General features: G+C 43.7%; 2 protein-coding genes across 3 annotated transcripts in view; one reads left to right on the forward strand and one right to left on the reverse strand.

Annotated features, from left to right (window-relative positions):
• Nucleotides 1-24,176, reverse strand: part of LOC142492387 (perilipin-2-like) — a 447,955-nt gene that overhangs the window by 249,291 nt on the left and 174,488 nt on the right. The gene's annotated exons all lie outside the window — the stretch shown is intronic.
• DENND4C (DENN domain containing 4C) overlaps nucleotides 3,873-24,176 on the forward strand; it is a 119,840-nt gene continuing 99,536 nt past the window's right edge. For both annotated transcript variants that reach the window (XM_075594996.1, XM_075594998.1), the window contains exon 1: nucleotides 3,873-4,121. The gene's annotated coding sequence lies outside the window, so the exon portion shown is untranslated. The remainder of the gene's footprint in view (nucleotides 4,122-24,176) is intronic.

A 24,176-nucleotide genomic window follows, 5' to 3' on the forward strand; every position in this document is an offset into this window, starting at 1 on the left:
ACACTTGATTCCTCTCTCACATTCTCCTCTCACATTCAAAACGTTTCTAAAACTTGTCGCTTTTTCCTCCGCAATATCACAAAGATACGCCCTTTCCTCTGTTACTCGTCTGCTAAAACTCTGACTCAGGCCCTCATTCTCTCCCGTCTTGATTACTGCAACCTCCTGCTGTCCGGCCTCCCTGCCTCTCACCTGTCTCCCCTACAATCTATCCTATCCTATCGCTGCTGCCAGAATCACTCTACTCTTTCCTAAATCTGTCTCCGCGTCTCCCCTCCTGAAATCCCTCTCCTGGCTTCCGATCAAATCCTGCATCTCACACTCAATTCTTCTCCTCACTTTTAAAGCTTTACACTCTTCTGCCCCTCCTTACTTCTCAGCCCTAATTTCTCGCTATGCACCATCCCGACTCTTGCGTTCTTCTCAAGGATGTCTTCTTTCTACCCCCTTTGTATCTAAAGCGCTCTTTCGCCTTAAACCTTTCTCACTGACTGCCCCACACCTCTGGAATGCCCTTCCCCTCAATACCCGACTAGCACCCTCTCTATCCACCTTTAAGACCCACCTTAAGACACATTTGCTTAAAAAAGCATATAAATAGCACTGTGGATAATCCTGGACACATGATACATAAAGCTTGGCCCCCTGCAGACGAACTTACTAGAATTCCCTCCAACTGTCTCTATACATTCCCCTACCTACCAATTAGATTGTAAGCTCCTCGGAACAGGGACTCCTCTTCCTTAATGTTACTTTTATGTCTGAAGCACTTATTCCCAAGACCTGTTATTTATATTATTTGTTATTTATATGATTACAGCATGTATTACTACTGTGAAGCGCTATGTATATTTATGGCGCTATATAAATAAAGACATACATGACTGGATGTGTATAATAAGAAAATGCTTGAGGACTGTTAGAATGTGTCACCATTGTTTATGAACTTGCAATATGTTGATATATTGAAAATTTCGGGATGAAATAGATACAAGATGATCTTTTAAGCAATCAATGTGTGGTACTATATGCTGGGAACCATTCTACTGCCATCTAGTGGCTGTGATTAATTTTAAAACTACAAGTGCTATCTTATAGCTAGGGTTAGTTGCGAGCTCCCCTCAAGTGTAGGTCCAGCAGAAAACGATCCATCTGTACCCTGTGTGTCCACTGAAAGACAAGGGAAAGTAACAGTAGCACCACTGGTGTATTCACCACACCCCAAAAGGGCTCCCATGAAACTGACCTATGATTCTCCGGGGGTGTTGACAGAAATTCACATGGTTACTGTGGCTTAATGGGTGATAATAATGCTAGACATAGGTGAACCTGGGAGCTATGGGATCATGTGGTGTAATAATACTGCAATCTGTAAGAACTGTATGTGTGTTGGTCCCACTGTACCTATGATCCTGTGTAATTAGAGAGAAGGAAAAGCACCTGTGGTGACCTAACCACTCAACCTAATATTTATAATTAATAGCAATTAAACAGGGTGCAAAAGGGATAAATGAGGAGGCAGTTAAGTACCCTGAAGCACGCATGGACTCTATAATCGAAATCTTCGAAGATAGTATTGAGACTGTTTTGTTGTAAGCTTCGATTAAAAATGTATGGAGTAACAGCTTCCTGGAAAAGAGGTTCAAATCCTTTATGCACTCAAAAATATCAATGTGATTAGTTGGACAAAAAAAAGAGTCTTTTTAACAGTAAGTTGATATGGCTAGGGCTAAGGACTTATCCTGTGTGATAAATTAATTATATGGGTCACCTGGTTTGGTTCTTTCAAGCGCCTTTGTTCTTGCTCTGATTCGGATAGGCCCATCTGTCTCTGTCCCTCAGTTGTTCAACCAACCCTTACCCCTTCTGGTGTTCCTCTTGAAAGGGTGAGGTGCGTCACGGGTCGCGCCACGGGGGCGGGGCCGAGGTCCAATCCTCACACATACACAGGGACATGTCAATGCATAAATCCCTCCATTAGTGTTATAATTGTAAAATCACAGATTGCAAAAAGTCCTATTACTAGAACTGTCCTGAAAAGATTTTGTTGAGCACATAAAGGTACATGCTTTGCTTGACCCCCAAGAAAATTAACCTTGTGCACTAGGATGTTTATTCTGTTTCATAGTACTCCATTGAAAATGGCTATTAACTCAGGGGTGCGCAAACTTGGGGGCGCGAAATTTTCCTGGGGGGGGGGGGGCACGGGCGGTTGCAGAGGCCCAACGCTCTTCCCCAAGGCATTTAACTTAAATGCTGGGGAATCGTGGAAGGCCTCTGTAACTCACTTACCGGGATTCAGATGCATGGTGTGACATCAAATGACGTCGCGGGACCATGTGAAGTGATGTCAAATGACCCGTCGCCGTGGCATCAAATGACGCTGCGGGGTCACGACGCAACATCACATGACCCCGTGGGGTCATTTGACGCTTGAAAACGAAGTAAGGGGGGCGCGAGCACCGGGGGGAGCAAGCAGGGAGGGGCGCAGCTCCAATAGTTTGCACACCCCTGTATTAACTAAACGATCCGTAATATTCCTAGGTTCTCTGGCAGTCATATTGACTTTAGGCCCAATACATTTTTGAAGGTCCCCATCACTGAGAAAAAACTGCCAATATAGGAAAAAAGGTAAAATAGATCCATTTTTCGACCACTGGGAATTATAGCCAATAATTACCCTGACAACTTTTCTTATTTAACCAATCTGTTTAGTTATAGCTGGTTGGTACAGCGATGGGTGCAAAATGTGCCCCATCCTATGCCAATTTGTCTCTGGGATGGTGGGAGAGGGAAGTTAATCTGCTATATAAATAAAAGGTTGCTTTTAAAAATCATAGCAAATTGCATTACGGGTTGAATAAAAAACAGAAAAAAGTCACTATTATCTAACGTTAAATAACTGATTTATTTGAGAGAAAAAAACCCCATAGGATTTCACGTTTTGCTGCTTTAAGGGCTCGTGGTAATTGCTCACATTTTGACACATTTGTAAGGAGAGCTTACAACATTTGACAACACTCTTCATTCAGAGGTTACAGTAGAAATAGCACTAAAAGAGGTTTTAAAATAGCAAGAGAAAGTAACCCTATGGAACTACTCATCCCCAAGAGAAACTACGAAGGCTTGTTATATAGTTGGCACTGGTGCGCTTGGGGCGTGCGCATTGCTAGGGTGCAAGTGGTGACGCATGCGGTTAGGGGGCGTGACTCTGATGTCACAGTGTTAGGCCTCGCTGTGATTGGTTCACTGCATGGCAGCAGTGCGAAAATAAAATGTTATTGTAATTTCCCTGGTTTGCCACACCACCGCTCACGGCCGTGCGTGCGCGTCCCTTGTATAGAAACGTCTCGCTAACACAGCCAATTATAATTGACGCGTGCGCACTATATTACACGCCTAAGGAAGCTGAGAAAACAGCACGTTGTGATATTACAGCAAATACAAGTATCACTTGTGAGCACATTGACATGTCTCAGGCAGGTCTGCAACCCTGTCTCTCCCCATTATCTCTAAGCATACAGTGCTTCCCCTGCCGCCTGGGATTCTGGGAAATGACATGCAGATGAGCACGCAGAAACATTGTCAGATGTTACTCAGTGACGGGCACCTTCATATATAAATAGTTCAAAACCTGACATGAGTCAGGAATGATTGAGTGCAAAGCAACTCTCAGCGGATGTTCCCAGCAGATTCAATGTGGAGATAACTCATAACTATGGGGACTCTGCCGAATCTGCATATGCAGACTAGCGCCGCGCTCGCTGCACAGTCAGTATTGCAAAACATCACACCGATACACCAAGAGCGCCTGAAGCCACAGTCACGCGCAGCATGGGCACGTGACTGCCGCGCCCGCGCATCTGCTTCCTGGTGTGGCGTTACCCGATCACGTGACTGTACCGAAGCGCACAGGGAGGAAACAGGCGCTTGCAGGCCCACCCTAGTGAAGGACCTCGTAGTGACGTCCCCCCAGCTGCAGTGAAGCGGGGAGAGCGCGCGCGGCAGCTGCATGCAGATAGATGCCAAACCTGGGGATCCAGGAACCAGGAAACAGACCCGCGCTCAGCAAGCGCACTGCTGCATGCTGACCGGGAGCCCCGGGGAGGCGGTCTATCAGGGTGAGTGAGTGAGTGTGTGTGTGAGAGTGTGTGAATATATATATATATATATATCTATATATATATATATATGTATGTATATATGTGATATATAAATCTCTGTAGGTATGTAAGTGGTCTATATATGCTAGTTTGCACATTCTTTTGGTTTGATCTTGCTCCACAGTGATGTGCACATGTTTTTTTCTATACAAAATGTTTCCTATCTTAACAAGTGGTGATGGTGCTGTAAAGTGTGTTTACATATGCACTGTGTGGTGCGTATCCAACAACTAGCAGTATTTCTCTCTTAACACTGTCTGCGCAGATACGTGGTGTACAGTTGTATGCAAGAATTGGTGGTTTTGTGCAGTGTTTACACACAAACGTGCTGTCACCTGTTGGTGAATTCTGAACTCGCGCAAGATGTTTGGACACATTGCACAACTTTGATGTGTGCGGCGTCTCTATGTGTGCGCGCACTTCTGGAAGTCTTACCTGATTCTCTACGTAGTTCAAGTGCCTGCGGCGGCGCCGCTGCTACATTTTGCTGACACCCCTCAATTTGAAATTTCGCGCTGCAGTGGCGTAATGTCAGCATCACGTGAGCTGGCTCAACCAATGTGATGTGAACGCTCTGTGATGCGTTCACCATGCCCCTGCCATGCCCCCAAATCTCCTGCAGCTAGCGCACACATTGCTGGTGCTGCATGAGTACGTGCAGCGGCACCTGCGGCGGCACCTGCGCCATGAGCTCAGCCTTAGGCCTGGGACATAGTGAGTTCTAAGCTTGCTGAAACAGATGCACAAAGCCCCTGCATCTCTCGTCAGCGCGGCTATAGTTTCTCCCTCCGCATGCGCGCTGATGAGTGCGGAGGCTGAGAAACTTTGTCGAGACAGGCAGGTTTCAAATTTGCCGCTCGGGGAAGCGATGTGAGCGGTCACGGGACTGCTCACATCCAATGGGAGAGAGGGACTAGCCTCCTGGCATGCCTCCGCCCCCGCCTCATGGCACGCCTCCGCCCCGCCTCCTGAGCGCGCTCACTGCCTCGCCTGCAAGGACAGGAAAAAGCTCAATTTTGGAGCAGGCGAGGCAGAGCAGGAGCGCGGCTCAGCGCTGTTTGCTCCTCTATGTCCCAGGCCTTAGAGAGATGTTCAGTGCATCTTGTGCACTGTAAGACAGGTTTTTGCCAAGCGAACATAATGGATTGTTGCAGAATTTTGTGCTTTCCATTATATTATCTGTGACGTGTAACTTCCTCTGCCGTTACTGGAAGGTGCAAGGCTGTTTATTTAGTGTAACCACCATGCTCGATAGCTTGGTTATAATTGATAGGCTCGGCCCTTGTTTATTCTCGGTGTTCTTGGAAGGTGTGGATCATTAGACAAGTGCCAGAGGAGAGAGTCGACAAAGGCTTCAAGCTACTTGTTGATCAGCTTCTAGTTCCTGGTGTAGAGACCTAGGGATCAGAGCTGACATCGACATCAAGTGCTGCAGGGTCAAAGCATTGCATTGTAGACTCCAGCAGCACACAGTTAAACCCATTATTACACTTTAAAAGCCTTAATCTATTGCTCTGGTACACGTTTAAATGTTCTTTCCCTTTCATCCATTCTCAAATCTTCCAATAAGTGCCTGTTCTGGAGAAGTATCGCTGTAAAAGCATGTCTGGAATCGCTGCTGCATTTTCTCCTCTTGTGTTCCAAAAAAAAAAAAAAAAACTAGCCTCTAATAAATTCCTTGCTCCTAATTAGGATGGAATCAGATACTTTTTTAAAAAAAAATTTTTTTGCGTTATAACCAAACCAGATGCTGAGCCGAGTCCCCCTGTGTTATTAGTGGTCCTGTCTTGCAGTGTGCATAGTGGTGTGCAAAAGTGTTTCAGGCACTACAGAATCCCTCTTAAATGTTGTTCCTCTATGGAACCCCCCCAGCATACTTACCCCATGTGTGCAAAAGTGCTATTATTGTCTTTGTACTTATATTTTGTTAAAATAGACTAGCCGCTTAAGATTTTTGAGTTCTTAAATTGAAAAAAAAGGTAGACTTGTCCACCATTACCAATTATTTCTCGGGGAGCCCCTCTGGACCCCTTCTAACATCCAGTGGATCCCCCTAGTTCCATGGAACACACATTGAAAACTGCTGTATTAGAGGACCTCAGTGTTCTGATATGTGGGTGCTGGGTTCAGAACTTGGTTTCATTGGGAAAAATACAATGTAGATTTAATTTTTTTTTGGTGCAAGATATATTGCTGTTGTAGCATTTTCTAACTAAATGTGCAAAGCTATAACACTTACACAGTAGCTTATGTTACACACTGTATTATGAATGTAACACGGTGCAATGCTTTCACTTTTTTCAATTCAACCATTTGTTGCTATGACAAGTACTGGGGCTTTATAGGATGTATATAGCTACAGAAGGAGGGTAAGAAAAGGATGTTCCTGCCGATTTTGATTTCTTCTGTTTGATGTGCAGTGGTATTCATGTAGTATATTCTGTAATGTGCATTGTGTAACCCGGGGGAGCGCAAACTTCTGAAGCTGCGCCTTCCCCGGTGTCGTGCCCCCTGTTCTACTTGCCAGCTGCGTCAAATTACAGTCTGGGGTCACGTGACGTCACATGACGTCTGAATCCCGGTAAGTGTTACTGTTGCAGAGGCCTCACGCGATCCACCGGCATTTAATTGAAATGCCTTGGGGAGGAGCGCGAGACCTCTGCAACCACCCGCGCCCTCCTCAGACAAATCTCCTGCCCCCTCTGGGGTGCGTGCCCCCCAGTTTGCGCACCGCTGGTGTAACCCACACTTTAACAGATCCCTCACAGCAGATGGATGCGAGCTCCCACGCTGATGTAATTCTGAATCCCTTCACCCCACCCAAAACTTACATTTGCACTTGTAAAAATGTGCGTTCATGTGTTCCTTTTATTGCCCACAGCGCTGTACATAGAATGAATCCATGTCCAAAATAGCTTGGTCTATTTTCTCACCCACTGTCACTTGTAGTTGCGTTTCTTGCTGTTCTGTGGCACTGAGGAAGCAGATATTTACGACTACATCATTTTGTGGGATCTAGCACAGAAACATCCTCTTTTTGTTGTCATGCGTTTGTGTTGGAGCACATTTTTCGTTCTTCTCGGCTGTTGACATGGTGTAGCGATCTTTGCACAGAACGATGTAATTCTCTCCCCAAATTCTCGGGCTGAGTTACGTTACAAGTGTCTAAAAGGTGTTGAGGATAGTGGACAATATTTACTAAGCAGTCTTCTGCCACAAAGCACATTGTGGCGCTGGAAGGCCCCTTACTGACTTGAATTGGCAATGAGTCTTACTGAGTCTTGGTATCTATCGCCCATCAGAGTGACAGCAGACCCCTAGCGCGTCATGTGATGGGTCCTGCTGCGTGACGCAGCTGCTGTCCAGGGACAGTGTTCAGCCCTATCCCCCCCCCCCCCCAAGCAAAACCAGCATTTGCCCCTGATGTTCCTGGTATGCCATAGGGGCCCCTGGCGTGCCAGTGTCTGACAAACAAGTTACGTGTTAAAGGAGCAATTCATGCAATTTTATTATTATTTTAAATAGGATTGAAGCAGGGGGGTTCTGAAGCTGAACCCCCATTTTCAGCTCCCAGGGACCCCATGTTTCCTGATACACACACCTCCCAAAGCGGTGCCGGTGTCTCTGCAAAGTTTAAAGCTCCCGCGTCACTTGGGCCAGTAGGTGAACCCTGCTAGCCGGGTACGCCTTACGGAGGGAAGTATCTCCGAAAAGTAGGGGGTCCCTATAGCTGAAATTAATAGGGTTCAGCTCCGGAGACCCCCAACTTCAATCCATATTTAAAAAAAAAAAAAAAATATGGCAAATAAATCAGTCACTTGGATTGCCTCTTTTAAAGCACTGAAAAGGGTTAATCGTGAGTGACATCCCATCAGTGCTTTGTTTGATTTGCAATAAAAGGGCAGCACCGAGCAAATGCTATTTCACACTAATGTTTTAATGTCTGATTGGCCTTAAACTTCATTTAAAAAAACTCTATCATGCAATATGCAATAGACTGTTTGTTTTATATGGGGTAAAAGCAGCTTGTACATAATAAAACCATTGTTTTTGCATCGGACTTTGAACTACACCTTAAGCATACACTGCTAGTTAATCAGGCAGGTATGAGTACTTCAAATTGTTGGTTATTTGTCAGGTTTCTCCCACCCGGGTGAATAAAGGTATCTGATTTATGCATCTTCCTTCTACTGTATGTCAATGAACTAACAGAGGGTGAGGGGAAAAGAAGGGGCAGTGCCCCCTAGGGCTGCGTTTATTATTAGCAGTGACTTGTTTATGGGGTCCTGGGAGTGGTCCTGGGGGAGATTTTATTTGTTTCTACACCATAATCTGTCACCTAATATTTTATTCAACTTTTTAAATTAGTTTGTAAACATGATGAGAGGGGTTTGATTTCCTCTGGCTGATCACTTTTTGTCTAATGTTTATCGTGTTTTCAACAAGAGCTTGCTCAGTGTCTAAAGCAGGGGTGTTCAACTTGTGTTTTTTTTTTTTGGTTAAGGAACTCTATAATTATATTGTGACATTCTGTGGAACCCCAACCCTCTCTAATAGCGCGTCTGAGATCAGATGCATTGTAAGGAACCCCAACCCTCTCTAATAGCGCGTCTGAGATCAGATGCATTGTAAGGAACCCCAACCCTCTCTAATAGCGCGTCTGAGATCAGATGCATTGTAAGGAACCCCAACCCTCTCTAATAGCGCGTCTGAGATCAGATGCATTGTAAGGAACCCCAACCCTCTCTAATAGCGCGTCTGAGATCAGATGCATTGTAAGGAACCCCAACCCTCTCTAATAGCGCGTCTGAGATCAGATGCATTGTAAGGAACCCCAGCCCTCTCTAATAGCGCGTCTGAGATCAGATGCATTGTAAATTCTTCTGTATTAGTTAGCATTTTCAAGTGACTTGAAAATTCCAGGGAACCCTTTAGGGAGGTCCGGGGAACCCAGGGGTTGGAAAAAACTGACCTGAGGATATTGTGGGAGAAGGGTAGAAAACACGTAATCGACAAAAACTCCCCCATCGAGAATCCCCCCCCCCCCCATCCCAATGAATTTGTAATTTCCAAAAACAAAAGTAGCCAAGGTTTTGCTTTAAGCGTGACTTCATTTGTAAGGATGTGTACTAGATTATAACGTTTTTGGAAATTTTTTGTTTTTGATGTGCTACCAGGGACATTTTTAATCTGCAGTAAAACAAACAATACAACCGATACGGGATCTATAACGTCCCGGCATTGTTTTCAAGCGCTACCCGTTCAAAAATAAAATGTGCTTGCCTGGTTTATTTATAATTTAGGAAATCGCGCAATCAAACTCATCGCTTCCATTAGTTAATGTTAGCCTTGTGCGCAACTTTCATTCTGCTCTCAGCCTTTTGAGCATAAATGGTAATCTCAGCAAATTGTGAGTCATAATGTTACCTTAATGCAGCTAGCAATAATGAGATTAACCCTGTGACTGCCAAAGGGGACACTCTGGCTCTTAACCCCTTGAGTGGCTGCACTGGCTCTCGTGATGGCTCTATCACCGATGATGAGACAGGAGGGGAGGTGTCCATCTCTTTCCATTCCACTTCCTCATAGATTGTGTTCACATGATCTTCCCCAGACAAACGAGCGGGAAGATTGACGTAGGTACATCATGGGGCCCCTGGAGTGCCAGACCCCATGTCGTAGTAGCCATGTCTATAGGGCACTCAAAGGGTTAGCTGGTAAATATATTTTCTGAAAATGTTTCAAATGTTGCACAGTGAAATTAAGGTCACTGGCAAAACGACCGTGAGGTAGCATTTTTGTTACATTGAATTTTGCCAGAATTATCTTCTGAAAAGTCTGCCTTAGATGAACCACAATATTTAACTTCTCTTGAATACTTCACTACTGGAGAGGTTGGCAACACTTCAGATCACCCTTGCCTGTAAATGCTCAGATTCTGGCTCCTTATTCCTTTAGGATAACTTGTAGGGAAAGGTCTATTGTAGGAGAGGGAGAACCTGAGTTACCCAATTATGTTTCTGGTGATATGATACACTGCCCAAACAAATATGCTCAATGCCGTCTTTTTTTAGCTCGGTAAATTCTGAGTTCCCCAACGTTCGCATCATTATCGGCTGAAAATCTCCATTAAAGTCTACTGGGATTTTGCGTCGAAAATCGAATTATGACTTTATCGCCAATCATATGGTTGTGTAAACATGTAGGGCCATATGTAGTGTGTGTGTGTGTGTGTGTGTGTGTGTGTGTGTGTGTGTGTGTGTGTGTGTGTGTGTGTGTGTGTGTGTGTGTGTGTGTGTGTATTTTTTTCTTTTCCCCAAAAAATACAATTGGTTTCACATTCTGACGTTGCGACTTTCTACGGATCTCTTGTTGTTTGGCAGCCATATTGTTACCCCGGCGAGCAGACGTGAATATTTCAGGAACCTGGTGGTTCCTTGAACTGAAAATAGTACGAGTCATCACCGTAGGACACCCAGATTCCAATTGTTGTTTGTTCAATTGTAACTACAGTTGGCAGGCGCCCTTTTTCAACACATTTGACAAGCAGCAGCACGTATTTATTTTTAAATACTTATTCAAAAGATTTAAAATGTCTGTAATAACCAAATGCTTTGCAGTTTTTTTTTTTTTTTAAAAGATCTTTACGTAATATCTTTTTTTTGATCAACTGTAAACAGTCGAACAAGATTAACTCCACCTGTCCCCTGTTTTGGCTAATGATGCTGCCATAATGAAAATATACATTACCAGATTAGAATAAAAATGGCCCCAAAGAAAATACACTGACCTGAGAAGCAAGAAAAGTAATGTTTCCTTAAGTGTAAGAGGAACTGAATACATTATGTCATTTTCACAGGTGACCTGCCCGAGGTGATACTGGGATTTCAATAAAGTTTCCCCATTTCAAAGGCAGCCAGCGACCTTACAGCGGAGCTGCTCCTTCAGTGCACATTCGGCCGCCTTTATCTTACTACTGATGATAACTTTTTTTTTTTATAAAAAAAAAAAGTTATTTGCCTGCTACATGCAACTGCCCCATTAAGCACAGATGTCAGTTTGCTATTAAATTAGTAATTGGCTATCTGTAGAATTTAACTTCCTGTCGATCGTGCGACTAATGTTTTTTGTATTGGAGGCAAAACTACAAAGGTTTTGACATATAGAGGCTCATGTTCAGTGACCGCAAGTGTTGTGTATTTTTGACCCATCTGAGCATTTCTTGGCACATTTGTTTGCTCAATTAGGGCATAGACGCACTCCTTTCAAGTAGTGCCACGGGTGCATTGTCGTCCACATCGAAACAAGGATCACATACAGGAGCAGAAAACATAAGTCCCAGTGGAAGGCCGACTCAGTTTCTTTTCCTAAATTGGTTTGCTCCCACAGTTTTCTCATTTACGTGTTTGACACATTTTTTTTCTTCTTCACCCCCTCCCCAAATTCCCCCCTGCCATAGACAAGACACACACAACACAGATGGGGTTGAGATCTCTAGACTGAGATGCTCCCATTTACTTCTGGAGTGATACCTCAGCCCTTTGCCTGGGAAGGGGACACTCATTGTTGCTCATGTATTGTTCTCGGCTGCTCGTACATAATCCCTGTGTGTTGTCATCCAGCAAAAATGTAGTTCTCAAAATGTGCAAGTGCATGTGTCATTCTCATTAAGCAGCACTGGCCTCTCCAGCTGGGTTGCTGAGCAGTTCACTTTCACTGTGGACTGTAAACACAAGATTGAGTAATGAGGGAGTGAGACCAACGCTAATCACCAGAGGCCACCTCCCATTGATAATGTTGAGAGCACTGGCATTCAGGGGTGGTGTGTGGCAAGGAAGACTACTTCATGATTGATCCTTCTCCCTGTTATCTGTATTTGCTCAGTTCAGGGCCAGGAAAGGAGGCAAAACAGGAGAGAGCAGTGACAAAGTGCTAGTCTGGGTAAAGATTCAGTGGAGGAGCAGGCTATTTTGGTTCTGGACTAGAAAATAATCTTTTGGGATCAGGAAAGTTGAACTGCGGCTTAAATGTCCAGTTTTAAGTGACACTTAAAGGGGCAATTACCCCTGGGATCAAAGTGAACTAATTCCAGTGACATATATTTAAGGGGTCTTATCTGGGTAATTCATACTCCCTTCTTTTTTTTTTTTTTAAACCCAATTCTGACACCTACTTTTTAATTTATTTTTAAAAGACCTTGGAAGTCTTTTGTGGGATGTCACTGTGTGTTCAGCAAGTGCTTCTACAGCCAGAGTCTCACCTCCCCTTGACTTTATTGGTGCTCTGATCAGGATAGGATATGGGTAGAGCAAGCCTTTGACTGACAAACCACGTCGCCATTCAGACAAGTCAATTTATTTTCAATGATTACCGTTTCTGTTTCTTGTTCCCTCTACTCCAGTGAATAGAAGAATCAATCCGTGATGCATCTTCTTTCTATAGCCACGTCCCTGCGCTGGCGAAGGATTCAGCTCAATTCAAATAAGTCCATGGTATTTGGTATAGTTAACCCCTACAGTGTGGGAGGCCCTAGCACTTCCTGATCATGTGATCGTCACTCTGGTAACGTTGCCAGACATGCAGAGTGCGGGCACATAGTGCTAATGAGACGGCCACCATAATGTATGTCCATGGGGTTAAATTATGCTGCTAATATGAGACTAAAACAAATGTATTTTGTTTTTTCCCCCCAGTCAGGGGAAAGCCCTCAGCCACTGGTGGCTTCTCTACCATTTCTGTTGTTTTGCTTTTTAATTGCTCATTTGTTTAATGGCCTTGGAAAGAATGCAGCAGCAATTTCAGAACGGCAATCATTTAGATTTGAATTATAAGACCGTTTTATTAGATGGGTGTCGGGCAGTATTTCTCCAGGAAAGAGAACTAGGGTAACATTTCACAATGGAAAAGGGTGAAAAACGGGATAAAGTAAATAAAAAATAATAATAAACAACGTGGTCCTGCATATTTTCGGCTACTAGTAAATGCCAAATATGCGGGGGACTGGGACCCATCTTACAGGGGCCATTCTCTGTAGTGTGTGTGTGTGTGTGTGTGTGTGTGTGTGTGTGTGTGTGTGTACTTTTGAGTCCCTTTTTACTATTCCTATGACATGACAAGTTCTGGAACTCTTGCAGCCCTTATATCATTCAGCGAACGTCTCCCGAAGCACTTAAATGTGTGAAACGCGTTGTGGTAGAAAGTAATATACTATACTTTGACCTTTTTGAAGCTGCCCTTTGAGAGTTCATGATCTGAGAAATTGGGGGTGGGACGTGTTTGACTGCACACATACAGGGCTTACATACCCGGAAGTGGACGGTCCTCACCGAGCTACAGCTGATCCCAGCACGCGGGATTTACAGCCTCAAGATCTGCTCTGCCCCTTACCCGCTTAGATCAAGAACTGGACAGCATGGACATACACTTTTTTTTTAGCTATCTGCTGGACTTATGATGCCCTATATGTAAGTCTACACTTACCTTTTCTCTGTATTGGTGGATTATATCTGTCTTCAACTTTGGTGTGCTCTGTGTGTCTCTTTTTGTTGAGAGAAAGGCTTTTTGGCTTTTTTGCCCATTTGAAGGAGAGGCTGTGACCACTGCTCACTTTTAGCATCTTTTTAATGTATTGACCCGTAAGTAGCCATAGGTTAATATTTACCTACCATCAGGCAAATGACCCTCAACCCCTGCATACCAAAGAGGCTAGTAAGGCATTGAATAAAGCTGATATAAACAACAAATTGTGTTGCAAAAATGAGGCCTAATCCAGGGCCTGAATCCAATTCTATGAATTCCCTGTCAATAGAAGCCCAATATCAATCTCGATTTAAGTCATTGATCAACAGTTGCTTAAACCTAAACACTAAGATGTTATGAAAAGTCACTTTCCTTATATGGTTCTAACTTTCCCCCTCCCTGCCCCCCCCCCCCCCCGCTCCCCACAACCCCATTGTGTTACTATTCACATAACGTTAACATAAACCAGCCTTGGAGATGAGAACTAAAAATGTACCAGCCACAACATATTTTTACCAGCCCAATCCCCTGATAGGGGGTTACAAGTGAGGGGGGGGGGGTGAAGTCGTGAGGGAGGGTTTGAAAAACGTGTGGGGGGGGGGGGGTCGGAGAATGGCACGAGTCAGTATCTCATCGCTCGCTGCTGCCACCAAGTTTGCTTTACCTTTGTAACCACTCATGCACCACCCCCATCCCTCCCTCTACCTCCTCACACCCGTAGCTTGAGTGTGACGTTCTCGCACCCCTGCGGTCAGACGTGTTCGTGAGCAGAAAAGGGGAGGTGAGTAGGAGCTGAGCGGACATAAATGGCCACTTGCCCTGGTCGAGCAACTACAGCTGTGTGAAAAAGAAAGTACACCCTCTTTGAATGTTATGATTTTACATATCAGGACATAACAATCATCTGTTCCTTAGCAGGTTTTAAAATTATGTAGCAAGAAGAAGGGTGTAGATGTGTAGCACTGCCGCAGTTTCCAGCTCCCAGTGAAACCGGAAAAATGATGAGGTAAGCTTTCAATTGAACAACAGGTCAGGTTTTATTGCAGGGTGGTGCAGCAAGGGGACAACGGAGCAACACTAACGCACCTACGCGTTTCGTGCACTAGGCACTTTATCAAGTGCCTTGATAAAGTGCCTAGTGCACGAAACGCGTAGGTGCGTTAGTGTTGCTCCGTTGTCCCCTTGCTGCACCACCCTGCAATAAAACCTGACCTGTTGTTCAATTGAAAGCTTACCTCATCATTTTTCCGGTTTCACTGGGAGCTGGAAACTGCGGCAGTGCTACACATCTACACCCTTCTTCTTGCTGCATACCTACCTGGATGAACAGCACGCCCTGGATATCGAGGAGTCCTGCTAGCACCAAGGTAAAGGGCCATAGTGCCCCCACATATATGTATATGGTTACCGGTGCCTGCTATTACGTCCTATTGGTTACTAGGAGGGGCCGTCATGGGGTTTCTTTCTGTGATGGTCAAGTGGACCTCACTAGACTCCTAGCCCTTACCTGACAAATTGCCACATCATTCATGGACTTTCTCATGTTATCCAGTATTATTTACATATGTCATGGAGGAATTCTGACCGATTTTGACGCATCACAAACATTTTTGTTCTTTAAAATTATGTAAATACAACCTCAGATGAACAACAACACATGACATATTACACAGTGTCATGATTTATTTAACAAAAATAAAGCCAAAATGGAGAAGCTGTTTGTGAAAAACTAAGTACACCCTTACTGCTTCCATAGGAATTAAGATGCTAAGAAACAGAAAGGTGCTGCTAACCAAATGTCCTTGATTAATTGATCATAAACAAGTGTGACCATCTCCATAAAAGCTGAAGTTTTAGCAGTTTGCTGGTCTGGGCATTCAGGTGTGTGTTAACACAATGCCAAGGAGGAAAAAAATCATCAATGATCTTAGAGAAGCAATTGTTGCTGCCCATCAATCTGTGAAGGGTTATAAGGCCATTTCCAAACAATTTAAAGTCCATCATTCTACAGTGAGAAAGATTATTCAAAAGTGGAAAAAACATTCAAGACAGTTGCCAATCTTCCCAGGAGTGGACGTCCCAGCAAATTCACCCCAAGGTCAGACCGTGCAATGCTCAGAGAAATTGCAAAAAACCCAAGAGTTACATCTCAGATTCTACAGGCCTCAGCATGTTAAATGTTAAAGTTCATGACAGTACAATTATAAAAAGAGTATATAGTTGGTTTGGTTTTTTGGAAGTGTTGCCAGGAGAAAGCCTCTTCTCTCTAAAAAGAACATGGCAGCACGGCTTAGGTTTGCAAAGTTGCATCTGAACAAACCACAAGACTTCTGAAACAATGTCCTTTGGACAGATGAGACCAAAGTGGAGATGTTTGGCCATAATGCACAGCGCCACGTTTGGCGAAAACCAAACACAGCATATCAGCACAAACGCCTCATACCAACTGTCACGCATGGTGGTGGAGGGGGGGCGATTTGGGCTTGTTTAGAAGCCACAGGACCTGGGAACCTTGCAGTCATTGAGTCACCCATGAACTCCTCTGTATACCAAAGTATTCTAGAGTCAAATGTGAGGCCATCATTCCGACAGCTAAAACTTGGCCGAAATTGGGTCATGCAACAGGACAATGATCCCGTCACTGGCCCGCCCCCGGACGGCGTGCGCACTAAGGCCAGGGAAAGCAATTGCTTTCTCTCAGCCTCCGCGCGCCTCTGCACGGCTGCAGTCTCTATGGACTCAGCCTAAGCTGAAACCCTTGTATGCAATAGTCACACCCTGCAGCACTCCTGCTTGTATTGACAATGTTAGTTGCACTGCCATTCATTATGGATAGAGGAAGTGAGAAAGTACTCTCACTGAGAATATTAGACATACACAGGCCCCACATCAGGATTGCTATGTGCAGATACAGTTGGAGATTTGTGTAATGGATGGGCTGTACACGGGGTACTTTCGTTAATAAACACTAGTCAAACAGTAGTGGCAATATCGAGGCACGTAGTGATGTGAGAAGATGTATTTTACGATGCAATGAGTGCAAATATATTTCAATGCAGTGTGTTACTGTAATATAAAAAATAGTTACTTTGACAGTTATGGACTATTAAGCTTCAGTATTGGGCGCCAGCATTATTCTTTTGACATATACAGTATTGGCGCCTATGTTGAATGCAGGAAATTGGTAGGGGTGTACATCTCCCCGCACTGTAGTGCTTGCAGATGAATTTTGGCGCAGGGAGAGGAAGTGATTTCCCAAGGACACAAGGAGTTGACATTGGGATTGGAACGGAGTTTACCCACTTCAAATACAAGGATATTGCCACTGAGCCACTCTTTCTCATCAGTGCTTCTGCAAAAGTTCCTGGCAGAGAAAGGTGCAGTGGACAATACGCCCTGAACCCCTTTTTGACATTTTGCAAGTTCAGCGTGCAGTGAACACTATAAAAAGACTTCTTATGTATTTGTAGATAATGGTTTATTTTCCTTTTTACCATGATGTGGTTTCTGAGCATACGCATGCAACCATCAGATTAATACATCAAACCATGTTGCCATACGATATCATTTAAGAAACACTGTGTACTGGAAAAGCTTTCTCAGAAATAAGACCATCTGTGTGCTAGTTTAACTGCTTTTTGAATGCTAAGGCTAAACAGAGCTTCCCATGTTAAATACAAGAATGTTGGTTCAGTTTTACTCAACACATAACTTCTTACCATTTCCTTTAATGTGGGCTCATACTGGAAACCGTTGAAAATAGCTGAACACTGAGCAGTAATCATCCACTAAATCCATTAGAAAAGTTATTGCTTTTTGTTTTTTTAATTTGGTTGTTTGTGATTTATTCAGTGTTGACACACTCATTAGCTGTTAAAGCAATCTGTTTCCTAATGGGGTTTGCAGAATATACACACACCAAATTTTGTGCACGTTAAGATCTTTGATCGGCTAAGTATCAATCGAAATTATTTCAACCTTTAATAATTAGTCATTTTATTCTGAGGGTCCATTTAAATTTTTTTTTTTTTTTAAATATTTTTTATATTGGCTTGGGTTGATCAATTTATCCAACCCTTTGTATTGCCCTTCACTATTTTGGTGAATCAGAATATTTCTGTAGCAGCAAGTGGTTCAAATTTGTTCAATCCACAATGTATTCTTAAGTGTGTTTAAAAAAAATCTATAGACTAGCTTTTGTACCCGGGGAGCTGCCGGCACATCTCCCCGCCCCCCCGCGCTGCTGCCGGCGCATCTCCCCTCCCCTTGCTGCCGTCACATCTTCCTCTTCCCCCCCTGCTGCTGGCACACCTCTCCGCGCTGCTGCCGGCGCATCTCCCCTCCCACCCCCCTGCTGCTGGCACACCTCTCCGCGCTGCTGCCGCATCTCCCCTCGCTGCCGGCACATCTCCCTCCCCCCTGCTGCCGGCACATCTCCCCCCCCCCCCCCCGCGCTGCCAGAACATCTACCCTCCCCCCACCCCCCGCTGCCGGCACATCTCCCCCCCCTGCTGCCGGCACATCTCTTCCCCCCTCCCCCCCGCTGCCGGCACATCTTCCCCCCCCCTCCCCCCCGCTGCCGGCACATCTCTCCCCCCCCAACAAACAAACAAACGGAATAAAAAACTTAGATATATATCTATACTATATTTCTATCACACCTATTATAAAGCTCTTTTGCTGCATCCTGTGTTGATGCAGAACATACCTTGTTGAAGTCTGCAAATAGCACAAACCTACTCAAGCTAATAATAGCATGTTCTTGTACAGCGTTGCTAGTTTTACATAACGCTTTACAGAGACATTTTGCAAGCACAGGTCCCTGCCCCGTGGAGCTTACAATCTGTTTTTTGGTGCCTGAGGCACAGGGAGATAGAGTGACTTGCCCAAGGTCACAAGGAGCCGACTCTGGGAATTGAACCAGGTTCCCCTGCTCCAAACTCGGTGCCAGTCAGTGTCTTTACTCACTGAGCCGCTCCCTCAGAAGTGCTGCCCTATGGGGAAAACACTTGTCGGAGCCGAGGAGTTTTTGCCAGAAACCATTTTTTTGTTCAACTTCTGCCTGCAGTATTCAGTTATAAACTCTGCACTTTGTTTATTTTAATCATTTCTTGATAAAAGTAAATTCCTGTTTTTTGTATTTTTTTTTTTAATCGGCCCTATAAACAGTAATTTTTAGACCATATAAAAATACACTTCGTTCAATGTAGGTTGAAGATTTTATCACAACAGTAACATATTCTTTATCCACTCGTTACTGTATTATTTTTATAGCACTACTAGGGAATACTGCACCACAAGTCTTGCTCAAAGTAGCTAATATTTTTTTATTTGTTTTTGAAGTGAAACTTCTTTGCTGGCCCCTGGCACAAATTTCCTTCATGGTGATGGAATTATGTAACGGAAGTGACGTCATTGGACTGTGTTGGCCGAAAATGCGACCATCGCCCCACACATGTGCAGAGGCGGCCGCCGCCGTGCGACTGGCTTTATTCGAAGGGGCAATGTCGGGGAAGACACACACACACACACTCTCACTCTCACTCACATACTCTCACTCACACACTCTCTCACACACTCTCACTCACACTCTCTCACACACTCTCTCACACACTCTCTCTCACACACTCTCACTCACACACTCTCACTCACACACTCTCACTCACACACTCTCACTCACACTCACTTACACACTCTCACACACTAACTGATATAGAGTTCCCCCAGTAATCAGAAAGTTTCCAATGAAGAGACCATGTGAAAGTTGTACAATTTAAACAATTTCCACTGCTATCACATGGAGAAAGGAACAAAGTAGCTGCAGTATCCAGCTATACAATGTGGAAACTGTACAATAAATGTGGAACACCCAATAGACCTGAATACACAATCCATTCCAGAGCCTTACTCAGAAACCTCAGCTCCTTCCCTCAACGTAGAATATACAATAACATAGAATAATTTCACTGACAAAAGAGAAGTTTCACTTAAAATTTGCGTGCTTGGCGCTCACACCTTTCTTCTTCTTGTTGTTCCTGGGGTACAATGTAACTGGAGTGAATGTGACTGGCTGACAGAGGAATTGAGTAATAATTTTTTTTTTTTTTTGGAATACGAAAAAAATACAATTATTCTTTAAAAACCTACAATTTTAGTTTTTAGACCTTTTTTCCAACTGGTCATAGACTGGGTGTTTTTAAAAAGGCTGTCCCTTACTGCGGGCAAATTAAATAAGCAAGTAACAAACTTATAAATGTAAGTGAAAGATTTAATTACTCTTAAAATCGACATTATATTTATCCACATCCTGTGAAAAATTAATGTTTACATTTTTCCGGAGGGTCTTCTCGAATTCATGCGTAACATGCTTATTTTCCTTGATTTATCTGTTTGACTAGAATTACTTTTAAATAGTGCCAGAAAATAATGATTTTGCAAATGTTCATTTACGTAGGGGGGAAAAAAAAAATGCAAAATACAGTTTTGCAAAAATTGAAACCTTGGACCGAACTTCATTGAATGTCTCAGTTTATTTGCACAGACATTGGGGAAAGGATCTGCGACAATATCACGCATATCTGCAGTTTTTTATTTTTTTTATATATATCTATATATCTTCTAGGCTGGTCTTTCGCTAATATCTTTCCCCATATCTACTGTCGCACTGTGTCTCCGTTGTACCCATTTTGCTGCTTTGACTAGTCACCCGAGCTCCAGGCTCTGTTTGTTTGGATGTGTGGGATGTAGTGTAGATTTCCTGAATGTTCAGGGTGGAACGTGCTTGTTTGCCTGTCTTGCTGGGATGTGCGAGGGGGTGTTGTCTCAGCTGCTCTTTCTTGGCATTTACTCGTGCCACCTGTGAGGTCTGACCTATACGCTTTCACATTTGCAGTTGGAGGCAGTGGGGAGATATTTGTGTCTGACCTTCCTTTTTTTTTTTTTTAAAGGGCTGTTGAATAGTTAGCAAGTGTCCTCTAATAGCTTTACAATTAAACCAATATAAGAGCAGCGGGACTCTAGCTTTAAATGTAATTAAAACGATTACAAGAACACATTAATTAAGGAATATGATAAACTCTCTTTAGAAAAATAAGCAAACGTTGATTTTAAGATTCAGTTGGGGTCGTATTGTAGATATTGGTATTTTCGCGGTCTTGAAATACCCTTTTTAAAGGTGACAATCCAATTGAATGAAGAGGATACATGGTGTCCAGTAATAGGATGGCTGTTGCAGATAAAGGGTGTAGTACTTGAGAGGCTTCAGATGTGAAGTATTCATGTTTGTGAAGAAGTAGCTCAATGCCTGTGAAGTGGGTGAACACTCTTACACTCACACTATCCATGCACCTTGTGCAAGTCACTTTATCCCTCTGTGCTCAAAGATTGGATTGTAAGCTCTTCGGATCAGAGCATGCAGAGTTCTCTATAGTGCTGACCGTGTACTCTCGGCGCAATACACGGAAGAAAATGCTATGAAATATATTACTTCTGTTATCAATCAAAACATTCTAACGTAGATCGATTTTTAACCTTCCTGTGTATTCTTTATGAACAACAAAGTATCATTGGAACTTTTTATAACTTTAGAAATAAAGATATTACCAAAGAAAAGAGACACTTTTTTTCAGTCCGGCCGCAGTGAACTAACTTCATGCTATTAAACAGAAATTCAATGCAAGCTCTTGGACTGCCCCCATTTCCTTCCAATTGGGGTTGCTGACTCGTATGTGGTCTTTAAAAATGAAAAATAAAATACAAATTATTAATCCCTTAAAAAAATAAAAATGACGGTAGTATAAATATAATTCAGGTATGTGGAATTCCTGTCTCTTCTTTTGTGTGTGAGCAGCAGTTGTGCAGATGGCTCCGTGGCCATTGGAAGAGTCCTCCGATTGTGATGTGTGTAAGGCTTCTTATTTTCATCACAAGCCACCTATATAATTATTAGTCTTGTGATTATTTAAAAAAAAATATATATAACCTTTTGCTTACCCTCATGATTCCTGTATATCACAACGGCCCAGCAATTTAGGGGCCCTTGTGTAAAGGGAGCAGAATGGAACATGAAAGGAATTGAAGGATGCTTATTATCCCACTTTTGAATAATGGTTGTGTTTAGGGCTTTGATATCAAGCTTTTATGTTTGTACTAGCTGTCACCATTATGTATAAAGAGTTGACCTGTTCATATAAAGTATAGATGGATATCCTTATGTGATTACAATTGTATGCCTGTCCCCAAGCTGCGGTCCTGTTACTTGTTTTAGTGTCTCTTTAATGTAGCAAATTCAAGACCGCTAAAAAAAAAAAATTTTTTTTGCGTGCAAATTTTCAATTTGTAAAAAATTATATATAGCATTGAAGTAGGGGGTCTCCGGAGCTGAACCCTGTTAAATTCAGCTTTGGGGACCCTCGGCTTCCAGAAATATTTACCTCCAAATTAGGTGCCAGTAGCCGCTCCGGCTGACCAACCAGTGCTTTAAAGTCTTTAAAGCTCCCGCATCACATGGTCCAATAAAAAGCCACACCAATGACGACGTCACGGCTTCCTATTGACCCATGAGACGTAAAAACTTTCAGCAGCGAACAGGTATGGTACCCTGTCAGCCGAGGAGAGAGCTGCTACCGGCGCCTAATTCAGAGGTAAGTTTCTCTGTAAGCAGGGGGTCCGCAGAGCTGAATTTAACAGGGTTCAGATGTGTGTGTGTGTGTTTTATAGATCGGGTTGCCAGGTGGCGAGTCCAAAAATACGAGACACAATTGTGAAAAATTGCGGCGCGCTAAAAGTCGGTGGGGAAGTATGTTGTTTATAAATTCTCAGACCATTACGTCATTTTTTCTAAATTTCACTCCACGTATGCACCAATTTGTACAATTTCATATTCTATTTAGTAAAAAATGCTGGGAGAGGTTTGGGGATTGAGCGCCCTCCCAGCATTTTTTACGAAATAGAAAAGGAAATAGTTGAAATTGGTGCATATGGGGAGTGAAATTGAGAAAAGAATAACATAACGGTCAGATTAGTTATAAATAACATACCTGTAGTCATACATGGCGAGCTATACTGATCTTAAAGCTTCTCTCCCACTACTTCCAAGATTGTTGCAACCCCAGTCATTCTCTCACCCCACCTCATCCTCACCCCTCCTCAATCTCTTACGCCCACTCATCCTCACACCCTGTCCTCATCCTCCTCACACCATCACCACCTTCCTCACCACACCACCCCCTCCTCACCACCACCCCTCCTCCATCACCCCCATTCTCCTCCTCCTTCCTCCTCACCACCATCCCCTTCTCCTCTTTCTTCACCACCTCCACTACCCTCTTCTCCTCTCATCCCTCCCCCCTCCATCCTCCTCTTTCCTCCATTCCCTTCCCCTTTCCTCCCCAGGTATCTTACCTGTGGACCTCCTGGCAGACAGGGACACAGTGGAGATCTTCTCTCCTCTCCCACATGTAACGCTGGAAGGAAACTACATTTCCCAGCATGCATATGGGGGAGCTGTGCACACTCCTTGATGACGTGGAGCCGTCCCATTTATCAGTGTCATGGGAGAGGGGGTTTGGCCCTGTATTGAAGGGGTTACACCCCATTTGGCCACCCCCTGCTCTCACGTGGGAAGCAAGGGGTTAACTGGACTGCGGTTCAGTAAGGTGCTTTTACCCTGCTTCAGCAACCAACTGTATATTGCTGGTTGAGACAGCTAGGCCCATGTCTGGAGCATTGGGTGTGAAATATAGCACCTGTGACAAACGTTCTCTACACAGCAGGCCCAGCTTCAAAGCATTTCTTGCCAAGGGGTTTTATGGGGGCCAGGGGTGCGGCTACAGAAGGAGATATCAGAATGAGTGACCTTATTAAATATAAGAATATCATGAGATGTCCTCGGCTGAACATGCTAAAAGTGTGTGTATCCGTGGGACCGAGTCGCAAATAATGATTACAGACACATGATGTCTAGCAGGTACTAAGAGACAGATATTAATATCTCTCTTAATTTTAGTATTACACAGTAATATTTAGTCTCATTGGGAGCGTCATGCGTGCCGGAATGTATTAATATGTCTTGCGTGCCACTAAGTATTACTGAACTGAAGTTATGAAGTTATTTAGATAGGAAAAGCAGTTTTTAAACGTCCTGGGGTGGGAGGAGTTTTACTCTGGGGTAAGACTGTCAACCTCACCACTGATTTATGACAGGGTTGGGTTTAGGTTGTGTTCAATGGGAAGTAACTGTATTTAAGGCTGAGCAAGTGTAGGAGGGGGGCTGAAGAAATAAGCCCCCGATTAGAATAATACCCACCCAGTGGGCAGGTATTACGGTGCCCTCAGGTGAGGTGGCAAGGAGAGATTGGGTGCAGGTAATTGTTCTCCAATGGCCTACACTCAATAGTAAGGTATAGACTGGAGATTGCATATAAACCAGTGTCCAGCCTATACTCTGTGTCTTTGTGCTTTTCGTGATGACTACATCTGAACCTGTATTATGGA

This window comes from Ascaphus truei, chromosome 1, assembly GCF_040206685.1.
Source record: "Ascaphus truei isolate aAscTru1 chromosome 1, aAscTru1.hap1, whole genome shotgun sequence".
Taxonomy (NCBI): Eukaryota; Metazoa; Chordata; class Amphibia; order Anura; family Ascaphidae; genus Ascaphus; species Ascaphus truei.